The sequence below is a fragment of the Anastrepha obliqua genome, chromosome 1 (assembly GCF_027943255.1).
Source record: "Anastrepha obliqua isolate idAnaObli1 chromosome 1, idAnaObli1_1.0, whole genome shotgun sequence".
NCBI lineage: Eukaryota > Metazoa > Arthropoda > Insecta > Diptera > Tephritidae > Anastrepha > Anastrepha obliqua.
Window position 1 is genome coordinate 66146809 of NC_072892.1, and position 9791 is coordinate 66156599.

Here is a 9791-nt window from a genome sequence, read left to right on the forward strand (position 1 = left end):
TGCGTTTATCTTTATTCCTATGCCCCGTCACTTAGTTTTTATACGGTTGTATTTTATTTGGTTTCCTTTCTTTTTTATGGCGGAAAATAAAATATGTATGCATGCCTGTATATATGTTTGTACGCATATTCATGTAGATGTGTCGGTTGGTACCGACCAGCGGTTCACGGATTGTGTGGCGGGTCTTTTTTTCGTGTTGCTTAGCCAGTTAGTTTCATTATCGGTTTATGGACGAGTTGCTGCTCGTTAAACCACCTGTTAAAGGATGAAAAAGTCACTTATTATATTTAATGTCAAAGTGAGGTGTGGTGCTGCAGCGGAGAACCCTGGTTCCGAACTGATTAATGTCTGTTGAAGGTGGCACTAGGATTGGTTTGTCTGCGAAGTGTCTATTAGCAACATCGAGCTAAACTAAAAAGCTTTAATAGGGATATACAATTTAATTTTGTACGAAAATCCATTCTGTGGCAGAGTTGCCATCTCATAATTTATTAAATGATTGAAGAACTAAGTTATAATTTTAGAATATGTATACGTGCACAAAGAGAATTATTAAGAACTATTTTTCAGGGTGGGAAAATTTGACAGAGATTGAAATGAATACATATTAAAAGTACGTTAATAGTTTTTTGAATAGTTTAATATGGATAGACAATTTTATTATGTATTAAAAACTCTTATTTGGCAGAGTTGCCATCTTTTAATTTATTAAATGGGTGTAGAGTTAAGAGCTCTTAGTTGAAATGCTAAGAAAAATTTGACATTTTGTGACAGAGTTGCCACCTAATTTTAAATGGAAATAAATATTGAATGTACGTTAATAGCCTTTTGAATACTTTAACATGGGCATACAAATTAATTTTTTAATAAAAACTATGCTTTGACAGGGTTGCCACCTTTTAATTTATTACGTGATTGAAGATCTAAGTTATAGTTCTAAAATATTTATACGTACGCTAAGGAAAATATTTACAACTATTTGTCAGACTGATGAATTTTGACAGAGTTGCCACTTAATTTTATATGATAATAAATATTAAATGTACGTTAATAGATTTTTGAGCACCGCTACAGAAGAAATGATTTAAGTAATTTGTGTAGTGCCAACTTAAGATTATTCGGCAGCGTGCTTTACTAGATGCGTCTGTCTTTTGAGACAGCATACCGCAAATGTCTGGAGGATGATTAGACCTCTCAACACAGTTTGTGTGAATGTAACGCCCAGATTTAACCTAGATGGAATTTAAGCTATGAGGAACCAAAGGAGACCACCTGGCATAACAGAGATTTTATAATTGAAAAAGCTTTTTCTAATAGCGGTCGCCCCTCGGCAGGCAATGATAAACCTTCGAGTATATTCTGCCATGAAAACAAGCTCCTCATAAAAAAAATTCTGTTCGGACTCGAGTTAAAACTGTAGGTCGCTCCATTTGGGGAACAACATGAAAACGCACGCCGCAAATAGGAGGATGAGCTCGACCAAACACCTAATAGAAGTGTACGCACCAATTATTTATTTACTAAGTTTTCTTATCTCGTCATATATTGTCCTATCTTTATCTTTATCTTTGTCTTTGTCTTTATCTTTATCTTTATCTTTATCTTTATCTTTATCTTTATCTTTATCTTTATCTTTATCTTTATCTTTATCTTTATCTTTATCTTTATCTTTATCTTTATCTTTATCTTTATCTTTATCTTTATCTTTATCTTTATCTTTATCTTTATCTTTATCTTTATCTTTATCTTTATCTTTATCTTTATCTTTATCTTTATCTTTATCTTTATCTTTATCTTTATCTTTATCTTTATCTTTATCTTTATCTTTATCTTTATCTTTATCTTTATCTTTATCTTTATCTTTATCTTTATCTTTATCTTTATCTTTATCTTTATCTTTATCTTTATCTTTATCTTTATCTTTATCTTTATCTTTATCTTTATCTTTATCTTTATCTTTATCTTTATCTTTATCTTTATCTTTATCTTTATCTTTATCTTTATCTTTATCTTTATCTTTATCTTTATCTTTATCTTTATCTTTATCTTTATCTTTATCTTTATCTTTATCTTTATCTTTATCTTTATCTTTATCTTTATCTTTATCTTTATCTTTATCTTTATCTTTATCTTTATCTTTATCTTTATCTTTATCTTTATCTTTATCTTTATCTTTATCTTTATCTTTATCTTTATCTTTATCTTTATCTTTACCTTTATCTATATCTTTATAGGCTCTATAGCTTATTTTTAGCAAAACTCCGATTTGGTTCCCTTCCTAGCGTTAGAAAAAATCCATTCCCGTCCAGCCTGGTACGCATTTGCAGATAAGAAATCAGTTCTGAACAAAATGTGGCTGTGGGGCATCCACGTACATTTTATGTACGAGTGTTCATAAGTACATGTCTACACACAGGTATATGTAATCACATATGTACATATGTATGTATATACATGAAATAAGTTGAATTTGCGCTTTATTCCTTTATTTTCAACACGTTTTCAGATATTGCTCAATTGCGTTTTTACACAATTTGCTGAGACACCTCAGAACAAACGTTAATAAGCACGTTCCAGTAACTAATATTGTTTTTATACTTTACAATAATTACTAATTATTAGTTAATTCATATTTGACACCGCAAAAACTGATAATTGATTTAATAGAATTTTTTTAATTATCAGATTTACACAACAAATTTCCCTAATTCCTAATTTTCCTATAGATAAACAGATTCGCTAATTCCCAAATTAGAATTTTTAATTTCACTTTAAAATCCTAATTTAAACTGAAAGTGTGTTGGTAGAGTATAAGTTTCATTTCGCGCTCTTGTTTTGTGCGGAAAATGTACAACACATTCATGGAAAAAATTATTCATCGAGAATTTCAAGCCACCTGATTTATTATATTAAAATTTAATGGGATATAAAACTACGTAGCCAAATTTGTTTTTAATTCTGATTAAAAACTTTGAAATTTTGATTAAAATTTGTCGAGCTTCTGCTCCAATTTGTGGTGTCGACATGATGTTTTTACTCAAATTTAGGTTTTTTCATTAAAAATTAAGAAAACTAAAAAAAAAGTAGTCAAAACTGATCAAAATAACAGTATTTGTATGTATCATCCAATTTTGTTTTTGAATAACTTGTTTACTAATTGCAAAAAAAAAATTTTGAGTGATGGAAATTGCTTGTCTGTTTGCAAACTGCAGCTGTCCAGTTTACAGGCATCAAATACGATTGACGTAAGAAGTCAGTTGCAAAATTTATACGCCCTCTAATGGGGTGACTAATTTTACGCCACCTTGTCTAAATGCATTCGCATAATTGGCGTACATATCCTTCGTGAGGTGTTTCAATGGATCATCTTCTCCAATATGCCATTTCTGTCTTGATGTTGTCCCAAAAATGAAGAGCCTTGCAGTTTTATGTCGCCCCGAATAGCAAGTGTGTTTTATGAGAATTTGTTTTTATGCCAAAATGCACCAGGAGTTTTGATATTATCTACCGGTGAATGCTATTAGAAAACACTTTTTCAGTGAGTCGATACTGCGTCTCAAAGTTAGACATCGAGCCCATGATAAACAAAACCGGATGGGCAAATTATTGCGATATGGCATCTAACTGTCCCTTAACCCTCCGTTGGGTGTCTGGTTGGACTGGAATTTAACATACTTCTAATTATCGCTAACGACTTGAGCTTCTAAGTAGCTTCCTGAAATTTAATTTTCTATCGTGTTTTGGATATAACCTTTTAATAATGACCTGCGGACAGGACAAGTCGTAAATATAAATAAATAAATATCATTTCATATTTTACCATAAATTACATTGCAATGAACTATTTTATCTTATACCTTCTTCGAAATGAGTCAAAATAACGAGCAACCCCAAAAAAATACGTTTTTCACAAACCAAAATATTTTCAGCGATTAATTTTGATTCTTTAGGTAGCTCAATGCATGCCAAAACCAATGAAAAAGGTAAGAAATTAAAAATATACTTATATACCTGTGATATTTAAAAATTAATTATAAATGTGGCGCATTTGCCCCATATTCCCATACAAATGCATACAGTACATAAGGGTATGGCCAGACCCGAGTGCCCAACAGGAGGTTTTAAAAAAGGTGCCCAACGAAGAGTTAAGCAAATTATATTTGTCACTGAATTATTTCTTTTTTTGGATTTTTGGACTTATATATATGGAAGATTAAGCGAAATATCGAAAAGAGTTACTCATACTTAAAAAACTGCATCGCACGGTAGCACTGATTCGAGAATTCGGCTTATTGGCATAGATCTACGACTTCAGCGAACCCACAAGATCCAATTCATGATCTTCATGGCCAATTCACGTTCTTCTGCGAGAGATCAACATAACCTCAAATTGGTTAAAAAAAGTTTTATCATTTCGGCGTGCTGCTTAACCATGTAACTTTACCACTTGGTTTTGAATAAGAAACAAATATTTAACGAGATTTCCCATGGCATATTGGGATGGCGGCACCAGTCTGTCAACATAGACTCGCCCCTATTAAAAAAATTCTGTAGTCCCGCAATTGGCCGAATTAGGTTCGTACAACTTCTGGCCGTTCAATGAGAGTTGCTGTAGGGGGAGTTAAAATTTTAACCCACTTTCGAGAAAAAACTTTGGCATGAATCTATTCTGTTGGTGGGTGATTACTTGGAAGAGGTTGAAATAGATTTGGAAGAATAAAGAAAGATTGTGGAAGCTATAAGCAGGGTTAGCTCGCGCTTTGATTAGAAATGAATTTGATTAGATAGAGGAGAAAAAAAAATTACAGTAGTAGAAAAATAATTTAAAAAACTAAGATTACAATAGCAGAAAAATAATATAAAAAAAACATAAGATTACAGTAGTAGAAAAATAATAACCAAAAAAAAAAAAAACATTACAGTAGTAGAAAAAAAAGAAAAAAAAACAGATGACAGGTACAAAAATATAAAACAAAAAAAAAAATTAGATTACACTAGTAGGAAAATAATAAAACAAAAAATAGTAAAAAAAAAATAAATTCAAGAAAGTGAAGATTCGACAAAATTTACTATCTAAACTTGTTAAAATTGGTATTAAAAAATATATAATAAACAAGTACTTGTAAGTGTATGTGTACCTTTTAATACTTGTGGGCAAAAAAGTAAGGTGAATTTGGTTGTAAAATGAAAATCTTTATTTATTCTTGTAAATCAATTTCATCCCCTTCAAAAAAATCCCCTCTCGATGAAATACACTTATGCCAACGATTTTTCCAATCCCCGAAACATGCCAAATAGTCAATTTCCGGTATAGCCATCAGCACTTTCTTCGATTTAGCTTTTATCTCCTCAATCAACTCGAAACGCGTTCCCCGGAATGGTCTCTTGAGTTTTGGGAATAGCCAGAAGTCATACGGAGCCAAATCAGGCGAATACGGTGGTTGCGGAACGATATGCGTGGAATTTTTGACGAAATTGTCACGAAGAACGAGTGCAGTGTGAGACGGCGCATTATCGTGATGCAAAAACCAAGAGTTGTTGGCCCATAATTCTGGTCTTTTTAGACGAATTGCTTCACGTAAACGACGCATAACGCTCAAATAATATAATAGGTGGAAGGAATTCATAGTGCACCACACCACGAAAATCGAAAAAAACTGTCATCATGACCTTTATTTTTCAATGACTTTGACGTGCTCTTTTCGGCCTGGCCTCGCCTTTAGCACGATATTCGCTTGATTGGTCGGTTATTTCAGGGTCGTAAGCATAAATCCAAGTCTCATCTCCCGTAATGATGCATTTGAGCTTGTCCTGATAGTCTGAAAGCATTGTTTCACACACATCAACGCGACGACTTTTTTCCAAGAAATTGAGAGTTTTCGGTACCAAACGAGATTTGACTTTTCGTAGGCCCAAATGGTCTTTCAAAATGGTTTTCACAGATTCTTCTGATATTCCGATCATATCGGTAAGGTCTTTAACAGTCAACCGACGATTTTTGAGCACTAACTCCTTCACTTTATTGACGTGTTGGTCATCTGTTGACGTCGATGGTCGTCCGGAGCGCTCCAAGTCATCAACACGTTCTCGACCCTCTTTGAAGTCTTTGTACCACTTATAAACATTTTTCTGCGACATGGTCGAATCACCAAATGCCTTCTGCAACATGCTAAACGTTTCCGCAGCCGAAATTTCATTCCGCAAACAAAATTTGATGGCACTTCTCTGCTCAATCAAATCAGACATTGTAAAAATCGAAAAATGCACTCTTGGTCGTTTGGTAAACACAAGCGTAAATATACTACTGATAATGACATTCACATGAAAGTTGGCCCAGATGTTATTAACAGTGCTGCCAACTCATGAAAAAAATAACTAGAGCGAAATTTTAATCCCGCGAAGTTTGACAAATAAATTCACCTTACTTTTTGCCCACAGGTATATGAAGTTTGTGAATGTCGATATCTCGAAAATAAATAAGAAAAATCTGGCACCATAATTTTAATTTTTATTTTTAATTTTTGTTTTTATTCCAACTGTCACTCAGCTCGAACTATACCTCAATAATTTCAAAGAATAGTTGTAAGTAATTGTTCGCATATTTAAATAAAAGCATAAAAAATTAAAAACACTCGAATGTGGAACATTCACCCCATTACCCCCTACTTTATTATTCGTACATGTAATTAAAGTGTAAATAATTATAGAATTAAGTTTAATATTTGTATTTAAGCCAACTTCAACCATACGAACCGAAAAATAATTATTTATATGTAATTACAGAAAACCAAAAACAATGACAGTGACAGTGATAGTCACAGCTACAATGGCAGCGGTAATGACAACATGCAAGGTCATTGCGTCATTTGTACGCCCGAGAAAAATATACATCACAAGCAAATCAAATAAATATTTATAACAAACTTACAAAATTTCGTTGTATTGTATTGCTTTTACAACAACACAGGTGCGCTCTTGATTCAAAACTCAAATAATAAGCTACCGTATTCAATAATAAAAAAAAACTAAAGCAAATACAATTTTTAATACACCAACCCGCTCTATGTAACACGTACACAATATTTTCCAACGTTTCAATTTGTACGATTTTCGATAAATTTTATTCGCTGCTGACCGCCGCTTCCTCTCAATTGGCTGCTCGCATTTGCTTTACTCTTTTCTTGACTTTGATTTGCTTTGGTGTACGTACGGCTTATCGAACACTTGAATTTTAACAAATTTTATTTGTTTTATTTATTTATTAGATAATTCTTTTTTTACTTATTTATGTATGTTTTGCACGTCAGCTGCTTTGAAAACTAAAAACATGCGCACTCACACTAGCACCAAATCGACTAGCCAAACACTTTTCGTTTTATTCGCACCCCGCTGTATCGTTCACATGAATGCTTGTGTGAATGTAGTTTCTTATCGAACACTTTTTACACCCGCACGTCTTGTTTTATAGTGATTTTTGCTCGTTTCTGTTTTCGTTGTTGTTTGTACGTCGTTTTGCCGCAAAGTTGAAATTCATAAAACCGTACCGAACCAAACTGAACTGATCTCCACGTACTCAAATACTCGAATGAACAGCGATTTGGTATGTTAGTCAATGTGGCGGCCTGGAGCCCCAGTTGGTTACGCAAATGCACACGCATACACACTCAAACAAAGGCATGGAGGTATGGAGAATCGGTTGATCGTAAATTGTCGACTGGAACTGATAGCAATGTATGTGTGTGTGTGAATGTGACAGGCAATAAAGAGGCATTAGTAGTGAGCTGAAGAGTTTAAAAAAGTTTAAGAGAAAATGTTACAGGTTTTACATTCAGCTTTATTTGTATAGAATTTCAATGAGTCTGTGTAGAGTCTCAGTTAAAGAAGTTATATTTAAAAGCTGCATTAAGGATTTATAGATTCCAAAAAGCGAGGTATTGCCAAACTGTGAACCTCTTTGATTTATTCAGCATTGTCATTGTTATAACATCATACGGTTTTTCATAAATAGTAGCATATTTTTGTGGGCTTGTACGACATTTCACATGTATACTGGCAGTAATCGCAAACTACGATAACTGCAGATTTTGCAATGAAATGCAATATGCAATTTTACTTTTATTGTTTTTGAAGTGAAACTTCTTAGGCGTCGATGGACGAGGGAGAGTGGAGAGTGGAGAGTAAAATTTCAAGGTCATGCAACGTTTAGGGCATTTTCGTTTCGGGAGAGAGAAGAAAGATATAACGTAGAGGAAAAGGAGAGAGAGAGTTATACCTTATGTATATATATCTTAGATACACTTTAGGCTATTTTTCCCGAGTTTTTCCTTGTGGTTGCTAATTTTTAGTGAGAAATAACACTGCTTACTTTTTGGCGCTTGTTTGTTGGTGCAAAATTGTAGGAAATATATTTTTGGTGCCTACTTTTTGGCGCTATATTTCCGTTTCCTGGCTAGTGCTTGTGCGTACTATAAAGTGCTATCCATTCCGGCGTTGCTGCGGTCTTGGAATCGCTGCGTTTGTACGGGTGATAAACGCTCGGAGTAGTGCGCATTGTTGCCACGGTTTGTGTCCGGCGTTTACCAACACCGGTTGACCCTTCTCCGTTTTTTGTAAATTTTGTCTATCTGTAAATGTTATGAATTTATTTAGATATATATTCTTTTCCTCTCTATCTCTCTCATTTTCTCTCGGGTCTCTCCCTCTTTCTTTGTCTGCCTTGAAAGTTTCACTTCTGTTATGTGTACTGTGCTGTGTAGCGGCACTGTTTTTTTGTTTGTAATTATTTTATTATGTATTTTTAGTTTTTTTATTTATATATTTTTTATTTTATTTAAACTAGCAAGTGTTGCACTCAGACATTAATTAAGTCTATTGTACTACTATACTACTACTTGTAGCCGAATGAGTTGGTGCGTGACTGTCATTAGGAATTCACAGAGAGAACGTAGGTTCGAATCTCCTTGAAACACGAAAAAAACCTCCGAGTGTATTTCTGCCATGAAAAAGTTCCTCATAAAAATATCTGCTGCTCGGTGTCGGCTTAAAATTGTAGGTCCCTCCATTTGTGGAACAACATCAAGACGCACACCACAAATAGGAGGAGCAGCCCGGCCAAACACCCAAAAAGGGCATACGCGCCAATTATATGTATATATATATATATATGTATATATTGTACTACACTTGGATACCCTTTTAATTTTCTTTAAATCTACCCGATCTCCGAATAAATCTGAGTAGATCTTGCCAAGGAGCCAAGGTGGTCGCTTCTTAACACATCAGTGCCAAAGACCTCAAGCTTGAAAAGAGCGAATGCCGAGTAGATGTACAGATGGTCCGCCGTCTCATCCTCCTCTTTACATGCTGGGCAGAGTGCACTGTCGGAGATAAGGTGGGCATCCGTATGCTTTGCCATATAAAGTGGCTCGTCATCAGTCCGACCAGCCTCCTACAGTCCCCTCTGACAGGTAACATCAGTTTTGTCCATCTGTAGCCTCTTTCAGCCTGCCAAGCTCGCTTGTGGGTTAGAGTAACCCGTTTACTAACCGTGGCTTTGATGGCTGCAGAAGGGAGTGGCAGAACGGGCACCGGGCCAAGAAAGTTGGCCTCAGAGACCATTCTGTCTATAGAGTCAGAGATCTAGTTACCCGCGATACCCACGTGTCCCGTGACCCATGTTAGCATCAGGCTATTATGTCTAGTTCAGCCTGAATTTACAGTACTCGACTACCCTGATGTGGTTGGGGGGCTGTCTATGGGCATGCCTTCTCCGTTTTCCAATGTCGAACAGA

At 34.6% G+C, this 9791-nt stretch overlaps 1 protein-coding gene across 3 annotated transcripts in view; it reads right to left on the reverse strand.

The window, feature by feature from the left end:
• LOC129252274 (ras-like GTP-binding protein RhoL) overlaps positions 1 to 7572 on the reverse strand; it is a 48307-nt gene extending 40735 nt beyond the window's left edge. The window contains exon 1 of one of the 3 annotated variants that reach the window (XM_054890914.1): positions 7077 to 7572. The gene's annotated coding sequence lies outside the window, so the exon portion shown is untranslated. The other 2 variants (XM_054890915.1, XM_054890917.1) reach the window with 2 other exon arrangements.
• Between the last annotated feature and the right edge of the window lie 2219 nt (positions 7573 to 9791).